The sequence below is a fragment of the Myodes glareolus genome, chromosome X (assembly GCF_982192425.1).
Source record: "Myodes glareolus chromosome X, mMyoGla1.1, whole genome shotgun sequence".
NCBI classification, from domain to species: domain Eukaryota; kingdom Metazoa; phylum Chordata; class Mammalia; order Rodentia; family Cricetidae; genus Myodes; species Myodes glareolus.
In genome coordinates, this window is record NC_142053.1 from 60283474 (window position 1) to 60304266 (window position 20793).

Sequence of the window (20793 nt, forward strand, 5' to 3'; positions counted from 1 at the left end):
ACACCAAAGTCTCTATTAAGATTGGCTCTACTGCTGTTCAACTAACCTCAACAGAGAGAACAAAAGTATTTTGTCAATCCATTTTTTTACATGCTTTTACATGACATTTACTATGTTTCTGAAGTTGAAGACATCTGCCTAGTGGATCAGAACCAGTTCATGTTAACCATTGCAAGCCAAGGCACACCACTTACCTTCACACACCAGGAGTATGAAGCCTTTGAACAGTCTATCATTCATATCAGTACCCGCTGGGAGATTCTACACTCTCATGCCCAATGATAATCCTTTTGGCATTAGGGCATTGGATGTTTGGATGAGCCCTGGGACAATCCCTATGTAAATAGCCAGACTGTCCACATTCCCAGCAAGTACAGTCTCTTGGGGCAGAATTACTGTCCTTGTCAAATTTGGCATTGATCAAGGCATTGACGGAAGCCAGAAGGGTAGAAATGGGCCTGTTGTGTGTCAATATCATGGGCAGCCAAGACCCACTTATGAATATTCTCATTTCTAGCAGGTGTGGTGACATTGCAGGTAATTGTGTTGAGCTCCTCCCAGGTTTGCAGTATAATAAGGATATTCCTGGTAGAGCCAGATGGGATGCGTTTTTTAACACCATTGGTGACACAGGTCAAAAATTCAGAAAATTGTTCCACAACCTGCTGGACAAGATTACAGAAATAGCCTATGCTGTTATGGGGCTTACAAAATTTGAGGGCCTTGAAGGCTAACTCAGACACTTGTGGGAAATAGGCATGTAAGCCAATCATGGATTATGAGACAGGATCAGTGTATTGCCCGTGGCCAATAAGCATATTGTAATATTAAGTTCAAACTACAAATTTATATGGACTTGAGTCTCTGCTCCACCATCATAAACTGAGCACAATTGGAGAAACCCTGAGGGGTCAAGGACTGCCTTCAACATGGAGTATGAATCATAATGGTTTTGAAGCTACATGGTCCATTGTCTGAGTACTTCTCCAAAATAAGAAGAATCGGAGTAGCATCGGTCACCCTTGCACACCCCTTCATGGCTCCCAGCCTACTCCCTGCACTGGAGGTGATTGGGGGAGGACAGATATCTGACAAGGACAACATGACTGGAGCCTCCAAACTCCACAAGGATGGGATGCATCTAGAAGTGCTCAAGTTTATCAAAAATGGACTGGAACCATAGATGTTGGACCTGGCACTGAGTCTCTCCATTCGGTGACAAATACAGATGCTTTGAAAGTGAGGACATATTCACCACATATTGTCTCACTGTGATGTACCAGGAAGACACCATGGGAGCCGGTGCCTCCTTCAAGCACTAATTGGACAGCCTTGAGTTGAGAAAACATACCATGGAACCAAAAATATTCTGAGAGGGGCTGATCCCCCTCAGATTCCCTCTGGAAAAGGAATGAACCTGTGGATGCTTCTGGAGTATCCACGGGAGAATAGGGGGCTTAAGAGGAGATGAACTGTCCCTGCTGGTTGCCCTACTCATGGGGATATAAGGGAGCAATTGCAGAGGAAGCAGTTCCATTGACTCAAAATGGGAGCCGGCAATGGAGGCAGAACTAGGGGAGAAGGATGCTGATGGTTGGTTGGAAAGGCCCCTATAAGCCCCCTGTGACAGGGGGTCATTAGTCTTGTCGGGTCCCAACAGCAGATACTGGCTGGGCAGACTTTCTGAATGATTCAGTCAGGGAAACTCCAGGCTGCCTGCTGCCTGAGGAAGGAGATTCCAGGGGCCAGGGGAAGGGTCATGGGACAGGGACTGATAGCAGGGCAGAGTCCTGGACTTAGGCAATTCTGGATGTCAGACACCCAGGCCTTCACATGAAGTGCATTAGTTTTCTCCAGAACGTACTCTGAAGGGCCTTCTACCTTAACCACAAACGTGTTCTCCCTGTAAAGAATCTCTAGGGCCATGGCTGTGTGGATATCTGTGATAGTAGAACATGGAATGTTGAGTCAGGACCAGGATGTCTTGGGTGGTACAAAGAACTCCAAGTGACTTCTTCATACCCCTTGTTTTTCACTTTGGAGCAATAGGCAACACTTCTGCCACTGAAACTGTCTTCCTCCCCCTGAGGTCAGCCCAGCCTCCCCTCTCCCATAACCCACTCCTGCTGGGTCAGGGGAAATTTCATCCCCCACAAAACTGAGCAGCTCTTCTTTCTGTACCATTACTGCTCCATCTTTCAAGGTTCCCCCTCCACGACTTACTCTCACCCTCTCAAAGTGGTGAGTCCATCTCTCCACAGGGGATGTGCCATCACTAGGAAAACCCTTACCAACTGTCCCAGCACCACCAGAGGAGTTGGAGTTACTATTTCCACCTAGGACCTAGGCATGAGGTGGTTTTCAGAGGCTCAACTGGGGAAAAAGTGTCAATGACCTCTCGCCAAGGCAGGATGCCTCATATAGAACTTCTGACTGAGCTACCCACTAAATGGAGGGAAAAGCATTTCTTGAACTTCAATTTTGAGGACATTTTAGAGGAGGAAGAGACTGAGGAAAGAAGGGGCCAGCTAGATCCTTAGAAAATAGAGATGGACCCATCACTCCTAGGGGCCCACCCACCCTGCAGCTGTCAAGAGACAAGTCAAGTGGTGGTGCACTCTCCACATCAGAGTTCAATAGGGACAAAAGAGTTGGGGAGAGTGAGCCAAAGGCATGGGCCACTTCAGCTTCAAAGTGCTTCAGGAATAGTTCAGCAAAACGGCCAGAGAAGGCAGCTTTTGCTCCAGACTCTGCATATTACGTGCAAGAGGCCAGGTAGAGGCAAAAATGGTGGGAAAGTTCCAGGGCAGCTGTCCTCACATGGGACTCACAGAACTCTTGACAACTTGGTGGTGGGAGTAGCTGTGAAGAAATGAAGGCCTCATTCTCTGGGGAAGGGGCACCATTTATGATGGGCCCCAGGAGGAGCCTGTGAGGAGGGGTACCAAAGAAAAAAGCAACCAGAAGGCATGGGGTGAGTAACAACAACTGCATCTCAGTCACTGTGCTCAACTCCAGGATGAAACTAGTGGAAGTACCGCCATCTGAGAACATTCCAATCCTGAAAGAGAAAAGGAAAGGGAATTCAATCACAGTCAAATGGTCAAAACCTTTCTGTGAATTAAGAGACTGGCCACCACCTAATGGCCTTTAACAGGTGGTCGGTCACATTACCAGATTAGTTGAGAAGAGAGACTAAGAGAGGAAGTCACTCCAGTGTCAGTGAGCTCCCATTAGCTCAGGTAAGCTGTTTCAGTGACCTTGACCCCTCTGCTCATATTAGTGCTCCTCTCTCTCTTTGGCTGGATTTTGGAAGCTCAACCTAGTTCTTCACTGTGGATCTCTGGATCTGTTTCCATCAGTTGTTGGCTGAAGGTTCTATGATGACAATTAAGATAGTCATCAATGTAATTATAGTGGAGGACCAGTTCAGCACCCTCTCCACTCCACTATTGCTTCATACTTAATCAAGATATCTCTTTCCATGTTAACCCTCTCTGTTCTTTCCCCATTTCAACCATCCCATTCCCTCATGTTCTCCTCTTTCTTCCTCTTCTCTCCTCCTCCTCTTCTTCCAATCTCCTTTCTCTCCCCACTCCCATGCCCCCTATTTTCTACGGACATTTTGTCTATTTTTCTTTCCCAGAGAGATCCATGTATGTATCTCTTAGGGCTCTCCGTGCTAGTTTCTCTAGGATCATGGACTATAGGCTGCTTATTCTTCATTTTATGTCTGATATCCACTAATGAGTGAGCACATAGCATGCTTATCTTTCTGAGTCTGGGTTACCTCACCCAGGATGTTTTTTTTTCTAGTTCCATCCATTTGTCTGCAAGTTTCAAGGTCATTGATTTTACCTCTGAGTAGTACACCATTGCATAAATACCATATTTTCTTTATCTGTTCTTCGGTTGAGAGGCATCTAGGTTGCTTCCAAGTTCTGATTATTACAAATAATGATACTACGAACATAGTTGAGCAAATGTCCTTGTAGTATGATTGAGTATACTTTGGGAATATGTCCATGAATGGTATTGTTAGGTCTTAGGGTAGGTTGATTCCCAATTTTATGAGAAACAACTATACTAATTTCCAAAGTAGCTGTACAAGTTTGCACTCCCACCAGTGATGGAAGAGTGTTCCCCTTACTCTGCATCCTCTCCAACCTAAGCTCTCATCGGTGCTTTTGTTCTTAGCCTTTCTGACAGGTATAAGATGATATCTTATACCTTATGTTTTGATTTACATTTCCCTGATGACTAAGGATGCTAACAAGTTCCATAGGTGTCTTTCAGCCATTTGTGAGTCTTCTGTTGAGAATTCTCTATTTATATCTGAATCCCATTTTTAATGGATTATTTGATATTTTGATGTCTAGTTGAGTTCTTTATGTATATTTGGGGATCAGCCCTCTCTCTGATGTGGGACTCATGAAAATCTTTTCCCATACAGTATGATGCCATTTCATCTTATAAACCATGTCCTTTACCTTACAGAAGCTTCTCAGTTTCAGAAGGTCCCATTTATTTACTTTTGCTCTCAGTGTCTGTGCTACTGGTGTTATATTTAGAAAGTGGCCTCTTGTGCTCATGAATTGAAGGCTACTTCCCACTTCCTTTTCTAACAGTTCAGTATGGCTGTATTTATATTGGAGTCTTTGATCCATTTGGACTTGATATTTGTGCATGGGAATAGATATGTATCTATTGGGATTCTTCTACATGTTGACATTCAGTTATACCAGCACCATTCATTTAAGATGCTTTTTCCATTGTATAATTTTAGCTTTAACAAAAACCAGGTTTTCATAGGTGTGTGGATTAATATCCAGGTGTTTGATTTTTTGTTTTACCATATGAAGTTAATAATTGTTCTTTCAACATCTGTGAAGAATTGGGACTTGCCAGCTGTGGAGTACTGGGGGGGGGACAGAAATTCCCACAGCTGACTCTCCTGTTGCAGATGGCGCCCACGTGGATAACTTCATCCACAGAAAGCCTGAGAAAGCTTGGGAAAAAATAGAGTAAAGCATGTTTTCTTGGTAGCAGCAATTTCTCAGGTCTGCTCTGCTTATAAGAGGCAAGCAAGTGCTCTCATCTAAGAGAGGCTTCCTGACTCAGCTTTAGCTGCAAAACCCTGCAGCTCTTTTAAGAGGTCCTGCCACGAAACACTAAAACGGTGTTGATGAAAAGCTGAACACATGCTTTTCGGTTTTCAGCCGTAGCAGAAAAAAGCTGCGCTGTTTTAAAATGCCGGCTTTCTGGGCTATCCTGCCAGGGCAAACTGACTCTTTCAGGCAGGCAGCCCGAAACATTTGAGTGTGGTCTGTGAGCTGAATGCTGCAGCTTGCTTGCTGGCAGGGACCTTGAAATGCCATAGAGTTGTGGCAATAAAAATGACTCCAGTGGTACCTCTGCCATGAGGCTGGAAAGCTAAGGAATGGGCTGGATCTAGCCATCAAAGCCACGGCTTTCATCCTCTCCTTAAAGACTCATGTAGTCAGAAAAAGAGAGATATACAATAAAGAGAGATTCAAAGAAGAAAAAACCTCTAAATGATTTACAGTGTGTTAAAAATATATACAGGATAAAAGTTAAAGTTCTTATAGTAAAAAGAAAGAAAGAGAGTTGTTGGGTGTGGTAGTACATACCTTTAATCCCAATGCCTGGGAGGCAGAGGTAGGTTGACCTCTGTGACTTCAAGGGGCAGAGGTAGATTGACCTCTGTTACTTCAAGGTGTGGTAGCACACACCTTTAATCTCAATGCCTGGGAGGCAGAACAGACTGGTCTCTGTGAGTTCAAGGTGTGGTAGCATACACCTTTGAGCCCAGCACTGGGGAGGCAGAGACAGAGGGATCTCTGTGAGTTCAAGGACAGCTTGGTCTACAGAGTTATTCCAGGACAAAGATATATAGAGAGAACCTGTCTCAAAAAGCCAAAAGTTAAAAGTAAAAATAAAATAAATAGACGTTGAAATAAAGCCACATAAAGATGGAAAATACACAGAGAATCTTGATACTGTGTGTTATTATGCTCTCTTTGAATTGTTTGAATGCTGAGGAAGGAGCAACAGCTGCTAAAAGATATTTGTTTATAAATGCTGCTGAACTAACCCAAGATAGATATTTTGAAAATACCTTGGCTTCAAAATTGAAGTCAAAAGGTATGCTACTTTGGAGAAGAGATTTTGCTTTTGTTTCCACAGGAAATGAGAGGCTATGGTTTCATTCTGAGCTAAGAAAAATTAGATTTGATCAAGGAAGACCACCTGAGAAATCCCCGGTAGGAACAGATGGCCCATTTGGGAAAAATGGTCTGGATGTCTGAGTTTTACATCCAGAACTGATACAAGACTGTTGCCTGAGATGATCGAGACTCACAGGATACTCCAGTTAGGACTTGATTATAACTCTAAATTTCCTTTAAGTCCGCATAAGATTATCACTGACCCAATCAGCAGGAAGTAGCCTGGAAAACTATGCCCATATTCCACCCCCACAAAAAAATGGACTATGGATATTTTCCTTTGTTTAAAAAAAGAGGGGGAAATGGTGTGGGAGAATTGTCTGTAATCTGTCAATCATATTTTAAATAAATGCTGATTGGCCAGGCAGGAAGAATAGGTGGGAAAACCAGGCAGGAAGTAGAGGTGATGCAATGAGAACAGGAGAATTCTGGGAAGCAGGAAGCTCCCTCCACCATTCTTGCCCAGATCACCAAAGAAGCAGCATGTGAGCTGATAGTTGAAAAAGGTACCAAACAATATGGTTAACACAGACAAGAATTATGGGTTACTGTATGGTGTAAGAATTAGTTAACAAGAAGCCATAGATAATGGGCCAATCAGTTTATAACCTAATGTAGACTATGTGCGATTTTCCTTGGGGCTTGCCAGCTGTGGGGTTCTGGGTGGGACAGATATCCCAACAAGCAGGCCCCCTCATGTTACAGGATACTTCCCAATTTCTATTAAGTTCAGTGTGGTCAGATTTATATTGAGATTTTATTTCATTTGGACTTGAGTTTTGTGCATGGGGATAAATATGGTTCTATTTTCATTCTTCTACATGTTGACACCCAGTTATGACAGCACCATTTGTTGAAAAAGCTTTATTTTTTCCATTGTATATTTTTAGCTTCTTTGTCAAAAATACAGTGTTCATAGGTGTGTGGATTAATATCTGGGTCTTCAATTCAATTCCATTGGTCAGTCTTCCTGTTTTTATGCCAATAATAAGCTGTTTTCATTATTGTGGTTCTATAATAGAGTTTGATGTCAGGGATGGTAATGCCTCCAGAAGGTCCTTTATTGTACAGGATTGTTTTGGCTATTCTGTTTTTTTTTCTTTCTTTGTTTTGTTTTGTTTTCCCATATGAAGTTGATTATTGCTCTTTTGAGGTCTGTGAAGAATTGTATTGATTTTTTATGGGTATTTCATTGACTCTATAGATTGCTTTTGATAGGATTGCCATTTTTATTGTGTTGACTCTACCTATCCAAGAGCATGGGAAATCTTTCCATTTTCTGCTCTCTTTTTCAATTTCTTTCTTCAAAGACTTAAAGTTCTTGTCAAACAGATATTTCACTTTTTTGGCTAGTGTTACCCCGAGATATTTTATGTTATTTGTGACTATTGTGAAGAGTGGTGTTTTTCTGATTTCTTTCTCAGCTTCTTTATCATTTTTATACAGTTGGCCTAGTTATTTTTTTTTTAGTTGATCATGAATCCTTCCACATTACTGAAAGTATTTATCAGCTGTAGAAGTTTCCTAGCAGGGTTTTGGGGGTCACTTATGTATATTACCATATCATTTGCAAATAACAAAAGTTTAACTTTTTCCTTTCCAATATGAATTATCTTGATCCCCTTTTGTTGTCTTATTGCTTTAACTGTAACTTCAAAAACTATGTTGAAGAGATATGGAGAGAGTGGTCAGTCTTGTCCTGATTTTAGTGGGATCACTTTGAGTTTTTCTCCATTCATTTGACGTTGACTGTCTGTTTGTTGTATATTTTTTTATTATGTTTAGATATGTTCCTTGTATCCCTGATCTCTCCAAGTCCTTTAACATTAAGAGGTGTTGGATTTTGTTGAATGCTTTTTCAGCATCTTATGAGATGATCATATTTGTTTCTATCAGTTTATTTATATGGTGGATTACATTAATAGATTTTGGTATGTTGAACCATCCCTGTGTCTCTAGTATGAAACTGACTTGATCATGATGGATGATTTCTTTGATGTGTTCTTTGATTCTGTTTGCCAGTATTTTATTGAGTATTTTTGCATCTATGTTTATGAATGAGACTGGTCTGTAATTTTCTTTCTTGTTTGATTCTTTGTGTGGTCTTGGTATCAGGGTAACTTAACCTCATAAAAAGTTTGACCATTTTTCTTCTGTTTCTATTATGAGGAGTATAGATATTAGTTTTTCTTTGAAGTTCTAGTAGAATTCTGCACTAAAACCTTCCAGCCCTGGGTTTGTTTTGTTCTTGTTTTTGTTTTTTTGTGGGGGTTATTTGGATGAGAGCTTCTATTTCCTTGAAAGTTATAGGTGTGTTTACATTCTCCAACCTGTTTTGATATAATTTTGGTTTGTGGGACCTATCCAGAAAATTGTGCATTTCTTTTACATTTTTCAACTTTGTGGAGTACAGCTTTTCGTAGTATGACTTAGTGATTCTCTGGATTTCCTTGGTGTCTGTTGTTATGTTATGTTATGTTATTAGTTTCAGTCCTCAATTTGATTATTTCCATTCTTCTACTCCTCCTGGGTGAGTCTGCTTCTTTTTTTATTAGCTTTCAGGTGTGCAATTAAGTCCCTAGTGTGAGCATTCTCCACTTTTCTTTATGTAGATACTTTGTGATATGAACTTTCTTATTAGCATTGATTTTATGATATCCTATAGGTTTGGGTATATTGTGTCGTCATTTTCAGTGAATTCTTGAAAGTATTTAATTTCTTTCTTATTTCTTCCTTGAGCCTGTGGTGGTTCATTTGCGTGCTATTTAATTTCCATGTGTTTGTGGGCTTTCTTAAATTTGTCTTGTTAAATTCTACTTTTAAACCATGGTGATTCAATAAGATACATGGGGTAACTTCATTTTTTGTATCTGTTGAGGTTTGATTTGTTACCAAGTATGTGGTCAATTTTAGATAAGGTTCCATGAGGTGCTGAGAAGAAGGTATCTTTTGTATTTGTGTGGACTGTTCTGTATCTGTCTGTTAGTTACATTTGAGTCATGATATCTGTTAATTCTCTTATTTCTCTATTAGGTTTCTGTGTGGTTGACCTGTCCATAGTGGAGTGTGGGGTGTTGAAGTCTCCTACTGTTGTAGGAGGCTGCTTGTTCATCCTTGGCTTCCCAGACTTGAAATAACCACACAGAAACTGTTTTAATTAAATCATTGCTTGGCCTGTTAGCTCTAGTTTCTTATTGGCTAGCTTTTACATTTTAATTTAACCCATTTATATCAATCTATATATTACCACATTGCTGTGCCTTATCATCAGGGTTCTTATGACATCTGTCTCTGGGGGAACTACATGGCTTCTCCCAACTCTATCTTCTTTTCCCAGCATTCAGTTTAATTTTCTCCACTTACCTCTGTTCTGCCCTGGTATAGGCCCAAAGCAGTTTTTTTATTAATTAATGGTAATCACAGCATACAGAGGGGAATCCCATATCATACTACTATTAGTGTGTGGGGTTTGATGTGCCATTTAAGCTTCAGTAATGTTTCTTTTACATATGTGGGTGCTCTTGTATTTGGGAAATTGATGTTCAGGATTGAGATTGCATCTTGATGGATTGTTCCTGTTATACATATAATGTATCCTTCTTCATCTCCTTTGATGGATTTTAGCATGAAGACTTTTTGTTAGATATTAGGATAGCTACACCTGCTTGTTTCTTAGGTCTATCTGATTGGAAAATCATTTACTCTGAGGTAATGTCTGTCTTTGAGGTTGAGGTGTGTTTCTTATATTCAACAGAGGACTGGATCCTGTTTTCTTATTCATTCTCTTTGCCTGTGTCTTTTTATAGGTGAATTGATACCATTGTTATTAAGAGATATTAAAGACCACTGATTTATTAATTCGTGTTAGTTTTGGTGGTGGTGGTGTGTGTTTTCTTTCTTTGGGTTTTGTTGGTGCGAGATTATCTGTTACCTTTGTTTTTGTGGGTGCTTTAGCCTTTATTGGTTGGAGTTTTCCTTCTAGTACTTTATGTGGGACTGGATTTGTGAACAGGTATTGTTTAAATCTGGTTTTGTTGTGCAATATTTTGTTTTCTTCATCTATGGTGATTGAAAGCTTTGCTGGGTATAGTAGTCTGGGCTTGCATGTGTAGTCTCTTTGTGTCTACAGTACATCTGCCCAGGACCTTCTGGCATTCATGGTTTCCACTGAGAAGTCAGATATAATTCTGATATGTCTACCTTTATATGTTACTTGACTATTTCCTTTGCAGCTCCTAATATTCTTTATTCCTTATGTTTTGCATTATGATTATTATATTATGTGGGGGATTTTTTTTGATCCAGTCTACTTGTTGTTCTGTAAGCTTCTTGTACCTTCATAGGGATATCCTTGTTTATGTTAGGAAAATTTTCTTCTATGATTTTGTCAAATATATTTTCTGTGCATTTGAGCTGGAGTTCTTATCTTTCTTCTATCCCTATTATATTTAGGTTGGGCCTTTTCATGGTTTCCTAGATTTCCTGCATGTTTTTAGTTAAGATATTTTAGGATTTACTTTTCTTTGACCAATGAATCTATTTCTTCTATAGTATCTTCAACCCCTGAGAATCTCTCTTCCATCTCGTGTATTCTTTTGGTTCTGGTTGCCCCTGTAGTTCTCATTCATTTACCCAGATTCTCCATATCCAGAATTCCCTAGGTTTGTGCTTTTATTGCCTCTATTTCAGAAATCAATTCTTAAACTGTTTGCTTCACCGGTTTGATTGTTTTTTTTTTCTTGATTTTCTTGTGTTTCTTTGAGAGATTTATTATTTTCTTCCATTTTTGTCTTTTCTTTCATTCTTTTAAGGGAGTTTTCATTTCCTCTTTAAAGGTCTCCAACATGTTTATCAAGTTATGTTTAAAATCATTTTCTTCTGCTTCTTCTGGGTTTGTATGATCAAATCTTCCTGTTGCATGACCGTTGGGCTCTAGTGTTACAAGGTTGTTTTTTAGGTTGATGGATGAATTCTTGCATTGGTGTCTACCCATCTCTTCCTCAAATGAGGCCAGCAGTATCTTTGCATCTTGTTCCAATCTTTGCAGTGACTGTCCGTGTCTTGGGAATTATCCTTGGTCTGCTCTGCATTGTTACTCTCTGTGTATCAGGGGTTTTGGAAAAGCATACCTCTTGGTCTTCTCTGTGTAGTAGCAGGCTGTATTTCAGAGTTCCACTGAAGTTGTGGGGGAGGGCAGAGGGATAGGCAAGTTTGGGGGCAGGTTGAGATTTGTAGCATGCAGGATCCAACGAATATGTTGGGGGTATTGGAGCAGCCTGACTGCAGGAAAGTCTCTTTCTGGCTAGCTAAAGAAGCTGAGGCATGCAAAATTCAAGGTGTCATTGTTTTTTACCGCTGAGTAAAACTCTAAAGTGTATATGATCCACACCTTTTTTATTTATTCTTCTATTGAGTGGCACCTAGGTTGTTTCCAGGTTCTGGCTGTTACAAATAGTGCTGCTATGAATATAGTTGAACAAATGCTTTTGTAGTATGATTGGTCATCTCTTGGGTATATTCCCAAGAGTGGAATTGCTGGGTCCTGAGGTACGTTGACTCCCAGTTTCCTGAGAAACCACCACACTGATTTCCAAAGTGGTTGCAAAAGTTTGCATTTCCACCAACAAAGGATGAGTGTTCCCCTTACTCCACATCCTCTACAGCATAGGCTATTATTGGTGGTTTTTGATTTTAGCTATTCTGACAGGTGTAAGATGGTATCTCAAAGTTGTTTTGATTTGCTTTTCCCTGATCGCTAAGGAGGTTGAGCATGACCTTAAGTGTTGTTTGATCATTTGAATTTCTTCTGTTGAGAATTCTCTGTTCAGTTCAGCACCCCATTTTTTAATTGGGTTAATTAGAGTTTTAATGTCTTGGTATATACTCACTCATAAGTGGATTCTAGACATAAATAAAGGACATTGAGCCTATAATTTTTGATCCTAGAGAAGCTAAATAAGAAGGTGAACCCAAAGAAAATCATATAGTTATCCTCCTGGTTATTGGAAGTAGAAACTATTTCCAGGCAAAAGAGGCATGCACTGGGGTGGGGGTGAGGTCAGTGTAAGGGGAGATGGGGAGGGAGAAGAGAGAACGGGGGCATTGGGGAGAGCTTGGGGAAATGGAATGGGATGGTTAGGATGAAGGAAGGGTGGTTATGAGAGCAGAGAAGTAGATAAGGAAGCCATTTTAGGGTTGGCAAGAGACTTGACTCTAGAGGGGTTCCCAGGTCCAAGGAAATGTCCCCTGCTTGTTCCTTGGACAGCAGACAAGAGGGTGCCTGAACTGGCCTTGTCCCATAACCACACTGATGAATATCTTGCATATCACCATGGAACCTTCATCGGGAGATGCTTGGAGATAGAGACAGAGACCCACATTGGAGCACTGGACTGAGCTCCCAAGGTCCAAATGAGGAGCAGAAGGAGGGAGAACATGAGTAAGGAAGTCAGGACCATGAGGGGTGCGTCTACCCACTGAGATGGTGGGACTGATTTAATGGAAGCTCACAAAGACCAGCTGGACTGGGACTGATGAAGCATGTGATCAAACCCTTTTCTCTGAATGTGGCTGTTAATGAGGGCTGACTGAGAAGTCAAGGACCATGGCACTGGGTTTTGATTCTACTGCATGGACTGGCTTTGTGGGAGCCTGGTTTGTTTGGATGCTCACCTTTCTAGACCTGGATGGAGGTGGGAGGACCTTGGACTTCCCACGGGGCAGGGAACCCAGACTACTCTTAAGAATGGAGAAGGAGGAGGAGGGAAAGTAGGGGGAGGGGGAGGTAAATGGGAGGTGTGGAGGATGTGGAAATTTTTAATAAATAAATAAAAAAAGGAAAAGAAAAAGAAGCCGAGGCAGGTGGAGAAGGTGCCTGGGGTTTTGACTCAGTATGGAGAGCATAGAGAGTTGGGTATCACAGTGAATGACTGGTCACTCACCACTTGGTCCTCTCTATGTAGTTGCAGACTGTGTTTCAGAGTTCTGCTGAGGTTGCAGTGGGGAGGGGATATAGGCAAGTTTGAGGGTGGGATGGGGTGTGGTGGGGTGTGGTGGGATTTGTAGCTTGCAGGGTCTGATGGTTGGGATGGAGGTAATGGAGCAGTCTATCTGCAGGAACCTCTCCTGCTAGCTGCTAAGAGATACTGAGGCAAGTCATGGTGGGCGATAGTATGTTTTTTGTGCCTTTGAACTCGAGTTCTTTCTATCCCTATTTTTCTTAGGCTTTCTCTTTTCATGGTGTCTCAGATTTCATGAATGTTTTGTTTTAAGAATTTGTTGGATTTAACATTTTATTTGATTGATGAATTTATTTCCTCTATCATATCTTTAAGGCCTGAGATTCATCCTTCTCTTGTATTCTTTTGGTTATGCTTCCATTTGTAGCTCCTGTTCATTTGCTCAAAGTTTCCATTTCCAGAATTTCCTCAGTTTGTTTCTTTATTGCCTCTATTTCAGTTTTCAAGTTTTTAATTGTTTGAACTGTTTGCTTCATCTTTGATTGTTTTTTCTTGGTTTTCTTGGCTTTAAGAGATTTGTTGATTCCTTCAGATTTTTGTTTGTCTTTTTCTCTATTTATTTAATGGAATTTTTCATTTCCTTTTTAAGAGTTTCTATCATCTTCTCAAAGTTATATTTGGGGTTGTTTTCTTCCTCTTCATCTGGGTCGGGATGTTTAATTCTTTTTGTATGACCATTGAGTTCTGCTGTTGCCACATTGCTTTTTAGGTTGTTGAGTGTATTCCTGCATTGGTACCTCCCCATTTTCTCACCTAATTTTGGGCAGACAGTGTCTTTGTCTCTTGGTCCAATCCTTGGAGTTGCTGTTTGTGTCTCAGAGAGCTGCTGATGTCTCCAGGCATGAATAGGTTTGAAGGTAAAGTAGAACTTGTAGCTTACAGAGTCTGATGGATGTGGACGTATTGAAGCATCTGCCTGAAGGTGCCTTGTCTAATGGTCTGCTAGTGAAGTTGAGGTGGGTGGGGGAGGGTCCTGGGTTCTGCCTTGTTGCATAGAGCCTAGATTATCTAGCTATGGAGATATCTATAGCTATCTAGCTATGGAGCTGGTAATCCCCTCTTGATCTGCTATTTGAAGTTGCAGTCTGTGCCTCAGAGAGCCACTGAGGTCACAGGTGATGGGTGAGTTTGAAGGTGGAGTGGGACTTGTAGGTTACAGGGTCCAATCAGTGGCAACTGTTGGAATAGCTTGCCTGCAGGTGGCTTGCCTGCTGGCTGGTTAATAAAGCTGAGGTAGGTGGGGGAAGGGTTCACAGTTTTGCCCTGCGGCCTAGGGCCTAGAGACTGGGCTGTCTAACTGTAGAGGTGGTCACTCACCTCTTGGTATGCTCTTTGCAGTTGCAGTCTGTCACTAATAAACTTTCAATTTTTTTATGTACCATTGCTCTCTAAGAAAATAAGATTAGAGAGACATTCTTATACTATGTATGAGAATTTGTCCAGTTCTATACTTAAGACTGGTATAACCAGGCTAAATCAATTATACTAGGATGATATGTTCCATCTTCAAGTATGATATTATTGACAGTTTTATTTCTAAGTAATATGTGTAAAATTATTGCAATTTCTATCAGTGGAGTATTAATGCTTCATTATTCTACAACTCTATCATTTAGTAGCATGGTGTTGTTTCTTTCATTTTCCTCTCAGTATTTCACTATAATTAGGAATTCTAGTTCCTTTCATTTTGATAAACATTGCATGCGGAAACCACCAGGAGCTATTGTCCTATTTTAGTGAAGATTTTAATTACCACTATAATTTATTTAATAGTTATTGATTCATTCACACTTTCTATTTTTCATCAGTCAATTTTGGTAATTTGTTTTGTCTAGACAATTATTCATTTAATTGAAGGAGAAATTCAATGAAATGAAATTCAAGTTATTGATATGTTGTTTATTTTGTATATAATATTTTTGCTCATGTGTAATTGAAACATAGACTTTCATTTTTTACTTGCTATTTAACTTTGCCCTCTTTTAAAAGTATTAGGATTGTCCACTTTTAAATGGCCTACTGGGTATTTGTAGAGCAAACCATAGAAAACATTTTGGAAGTGTACAGAGTAAGTTCTCTGGTAGAAAATTGCATTTCGAGGAGAATATATGATTCAGACAAAATTGTGTCCTACTGGAAGATTATAGCTGAGTTCCCAACTCTTTCTTCTTTCATCTCTCTTTTCTGAAACTTTTAACTTGTTATGCTTGCCTCTTAGTGACAATGATTGCGATAAAGGCCATTAAAGATGGATACAGTTTGGGGGAATGAAACTTTCTCTTTTTATTTTATTTATTTATTTCCTGGTACTCAGCATAGAACCGAGGGTCTAGCTTATGCTTAGTAAACTTATGCTCTAACACTGAACTAAAGGGCCAGACTGTGAGGAATGTTTCTTTTTAAAAAGAAGGCATTTTAGTAAGAAGAATATTGAGATCTTAGGCCTCAATGATTACTTAAGTGCAATATCCTAAAAGAAAATAAAGATAAAATTTATAGTGTTTATAACCCTAGAGAAAAAGTTCTTATTTAACTAGTTTGAAATGCACAGTATTTTATAAGTACTAAATCGAATTTTTCCATTTGTTCTCTACTCCTTTGTCCTCTTTAAAATGATGTTTTTTGTTTATGATGGTTAATTCCAAGTACCAAAATGACTGACCTATGGAATGCCTGGATAGGTGTTCACCATGTTGTGTGTGTATGTGAGGATGAATGGGTTGTTAGACTAAGTAGAGCAGGCTGCCATTCCCAATTTGTTGGACCTCTTGTAATCTACAGCTGAATATCTGAATAGGATAAAAGAATGCTGATTTCTGATAAGAAATGGTGGATTCCCTCTGCCTGACTTTTTAAGTTAAGATAGGAATTTTTTTCCTACCTTTTGATTCACATTGAAACATAGTGTTTCTTTGAGTCTCAAGACTTGGTTTTTAAGCCTTTGAACTTTAACTCGAAGCATATATTATTTGCTCATCTGGGTCTCCAACTTGTTAAATGTAGTTCTTTGCAATTCCAAGATTCCTAAGTCATGTGAATCAATACTATCTGATAAATTCTCCCCCCTTTCTCTGTACATACATTTATATGTGTATATATTCATTTATATGTATACATGTAAGAAACATTAACTTGTATTTTAACACAGATTTCTTGCATTTATATGTGTATAAATATTTGTGTATGGGTTTTGTTTCTGTTTTTATTCTGTTTCTCTCACAATCTTCACAAAGCTGATTATTGAAATAGTATACTTATATTTAATTGGAAAATAAGAAGAAAAACTCAGGTATAATGGTCCTTAAAAGGTTTAAGCCAGGACATAAACTAAGAGGAAAATCCCTATGGAATAATGACTCTGTTTTGATTTTGAGAAGTATCTTTTAGTCATTATTCCAAATGTATTAATGAATTAATTATTTCTTATTAAAATAAGCAGAGGAATCAAAAATCCAACAGTTATTATTTAAATAATATTTTATAAATTTTCCACGGTGTATGTGTGTGCATGCATTGTGATTTTTCTTGTGCATTCACTGTTGATGGACTAGTTCACTTCTTAAATTGCAATTAACACTACTATAAAAATACTGTACCAGTCCCTTGGTTATAAATTTAACTGTGGAATTATTAAGTTACCTGATAACATTATACTCAACGTTTTGAGTTCCACAAAGCTATTGTACTATATGTTTGCATGTTCCACTTCCACTAGTGACATAAAAGTGTTGAAAATTATCATCATCTCCATTTATTTTGTTTCTATAAAAAAGATGAAATCTACTGAACTAAACATTAGGGACATTTAATTTGGGTTTTAAATTTTTGTTTCTTATAGACCTGGTGATATTGAGTGTCTCACATGTTCTTACTGGATATATGTGCTTACAGTTTAGAGATATGTCCTCTCAAGTCATTTGCCTATTTTTCAATTTGCACGTTAATACTTTTGAAGATGCATCATTTTCAAATATTTTCTCCTGTTTTGTGGGATGCCATATTACATTCTTTATGGTATTTTTTTGTATAAGATATTTTAGTCTTGATGAAGTTCAATTTATTCATTTTTCCTTTAATGGTTAAGTCTGTATCAATTAATATGATTATGAAGATCTTATCTTTTTTCTTTTAATGTGGCTTGAAATTTTTTTATGTCTGTCTTTCCTTCAATTTTTTACTAGTAGGGTACATTTTACTTTCATTTTTGAATTTATTATCTTATTTCTTTGAGACTAAGAAAATACTTTTCTTTTTTCAAGATCAGTACTATATCTTCTGACATTTTATTCAAGAAGTTTCCTTTTTAATATTTCATCTTTAAAACTCTTTGAATTTATTTGATTATTATTCGTGGTAATTAAGTAACTTGATCATTATGAATAGTTAGCAAGAATTCCCAAAGCTTTTTGCTTAAACTTCATTTTTCTCTCTTGTATATATAAATGTTGCTAAACATAAATTTGTTAATCCATTGTCTTATTCTGGCTTGTCAATTCTTTTTCACTGATATGCTTATCAATTTTTTGCCCATGAAACTGTATTATATATGTGATAAAATAAATATTCAGAATATTAATTTTCCCAGTAATAGTATTATGTATTTGGGGATGATAGATAAACTGCTTGTTATGCAAGTATGTGGATTTGAGTTCAGATTTCCAGCATCCACACAAGTTTTGTGTATATGGGGGTTGACTTGTTAGCATACCCTTATAATCTAATTTTGAGATAACAAAGATACGAAGATCTCTGGAACTCATTGGTTACCTACTCTTATAAATCGATAAACTCCTGTTTTAGTGAGAGATCCTGTCTCAAAAATCAAATAGAGAGGGGTAGAGGTCAACAACTGTTATTGATCTCTGGCTTCCACAGCAAGCATACTTCAGTTAGTCCAAGTCTGTGTTAGCTGATTTAGAACCAACCTGAAGAAGTTTAAGAAATATTAATTAATGTCCATGAAACTAATAACCAGAAACTATCTTTTTTAAAAAAAATTCATTTATTTATTATGCATGCAATATCCTGTCCACGTGTATGCCTTCAGACCAGAAGAGGGCACCAGACCCCATTAGAGATGGTTGTGAGCCACCATGTGGTTGCTGGGATTTGAACTCAGGGCCTTCGGAAGAGCAGGCAATGCTCTTAACCACTGAGCCATCTCTCCAGCCCCCATAAACTATTTTAGTCAAGTCCTATTTGAGTTTCAGTGAATAAAACAAATACTACTAAGAGAATACCTATCCAATAACAGTAATACATTTTAACATATGTCAGTATACCAAATCACTATTTTCTTTCTTTTAATAAATTTATTAGTACTTATTAATCATACATAATAATGGGTTTCATTGTGATGTTTTCATGTATATATTTAATATATTTTTAAATCATATTCAGTCTCAGTTATTCTCTCTGTTCTCCTTTTCATTTTCTCTAATCTCCTTTTTCTTCTCTACTAACCACTATTCTACTTACGTATCTGTTTTTGACTCATTGGATTTTTTTAGGATTGTTTGTAGGGGAATGTGTATCTTACCAGTAGTCACATCACCCTTTCTCCCAACCAAACATTAGTTATGTATACATCTTCAGAGAAGAGGGATCCCCATTCTACTTTCAATGTTGTGGTGTTGATTTCTCTATGTCATGTAACTAAGGTATATGGTGATTTTAGCAGTTGTACACTAGATTTTTGACATTTATTGTTTGCAGCATTTCTTGGCTGTTTATCCTGATTGAATTACTAATATATAATTTACATGTGTGTCTTATTTTTTACCTTGCTTAATTTAACTCAGAGATCTTTGAAAGCAGACAGTAATTCATTCACCTTAAATAGCATTCCTTTCTATACCTAGCTCAGCTTGTTTGCTCATGGCACTACTCGATACCTAGGCACTAATGAACTAATTTTAATAATGTTGACATATTTTTTGAAACCACATACTGAAAATTTATAATCCCATTTACTTTGTTATCGATAATATAATGTAGAATATTTGGTGTCATGCCGTAAGATGTAACCTATATTTAGATGTCTTATTCAATTTTATAGTATTTTCTCCACTGTAACAAAGATTATTAAAATTTGTATTTAAATATATGTGAAAATAATTGAAACAGGGAACTAGTACTGATTTATCCAAGTAAAATATTTTTAGGTTTTTTATGTTTCTTGTGTGTATGTGTGTGTGTTTGTATGTGTATACAACAGTTTTTGAGTAATCACAGAGTAGATTTTTTTTTACACAACTTATGAGCAGAAGTCAAAATTTTCAGGGTTTTAATTTTAAATGAGAAACAAAAGAACAGTTTTGATTTTCCAATCAGGATTTGCCAGAATCAACTTCCCATCACTATTTTATGCAGTTGAGATCTTATTAACACTAGTTTATTCTTTTTCCGGACCTTTCCCTCTTTCTACCTTTTTGTGGAGAATTTTAATAACATCTCTGGATTTCCACTATAACTAAATGTTTTCTGAGGCAGGCTGCCTATGATAGATGGTTCTGCTATTGTGTTTAATCATTTCCATTAAATATTATACTAATCTGTATTATGATGAAATTAAATGAGGGAATAATATATTACATTGGTTTTCATTTAGAAAAACTCATTAATTTATGTTTGCATTTAATAAAACCAATCTCTTAAATCATTTGTCCAAAGTTTAAAAATATGTTTCATGGAAAGAAAAGGAGCTAAGAAAGGGTAACTAAATTACAAAATGTGGTGACAGATTTTTATGAGTGTGAGATATATGTGTTTGAAGCAGGTAATTTCCCTAATTCTCAGTCAAGAATTTCTTAGGACCTTATGCAAGTCATATGACATTTTCCCAGTTACATAATGTCTTTGAACATCTGCTTTTTAAATTTTTTATTTCCGAACTACTTACCTTTCTTTGTACATGGTTAATGGAGGTATTTATGCTACTTTAACAATTATTCTTCAGGTATACTAACTGTACAAGGACTATACAGGTATATATTAAGACAGAAAATATGCCACTTTCCTACTGTTTCTTAAGCCACGCAAATTTAGTTGCTTGTGTGAACTGAATGAAAATGGCCTCTTAATTGTATATACATTTGACTGGTATATATGATGAAACAACAGTGTTAACTATTATACCATACTTATCATGAACATAATAAAAATGTGCTTATTGAATTGGATTCATGGAAAATAGTTTTTCATGAAACATTTAGACACTTATGTATATGAGTTAGTATCTATATGAAGAAACTGATACTAAAATGAAGCAATAATTAGAAGAGTTGAGAGAAAATCTTGTTGACTAAGATATTGATTGAAAAAAGCCAAATGAATTTTATTTATCTCTCTTCAAATAACCTGCCATTTTTGAAAGCACAATGTCAATTTCCTTACTCTACTTTTTTTACCAATAAATCTGCTTCATTCTTCTCTTTATATTTTCAATGTATAGTAATATACCATATTTTACTTTTAAGATTTAGTACAAAAAGAGAAATAATCTGACTACAGGTTCTGATGATCTG

General features: G+C 37.8%; 1 pseudogene; it reads right to left on the reverse strand.

The window, feature by feature from the left end:
* Positions 1–924: 924 nt before the first annotated feature.
* LOC125389260 (SH2B adapter protein 1 pseudogene) lies at positions 925–20182 on the reverse strand (annotated as a pseudogene).
* Between the last annotated feature and the right edge of the window lie 611 nt (positions 20183–20793).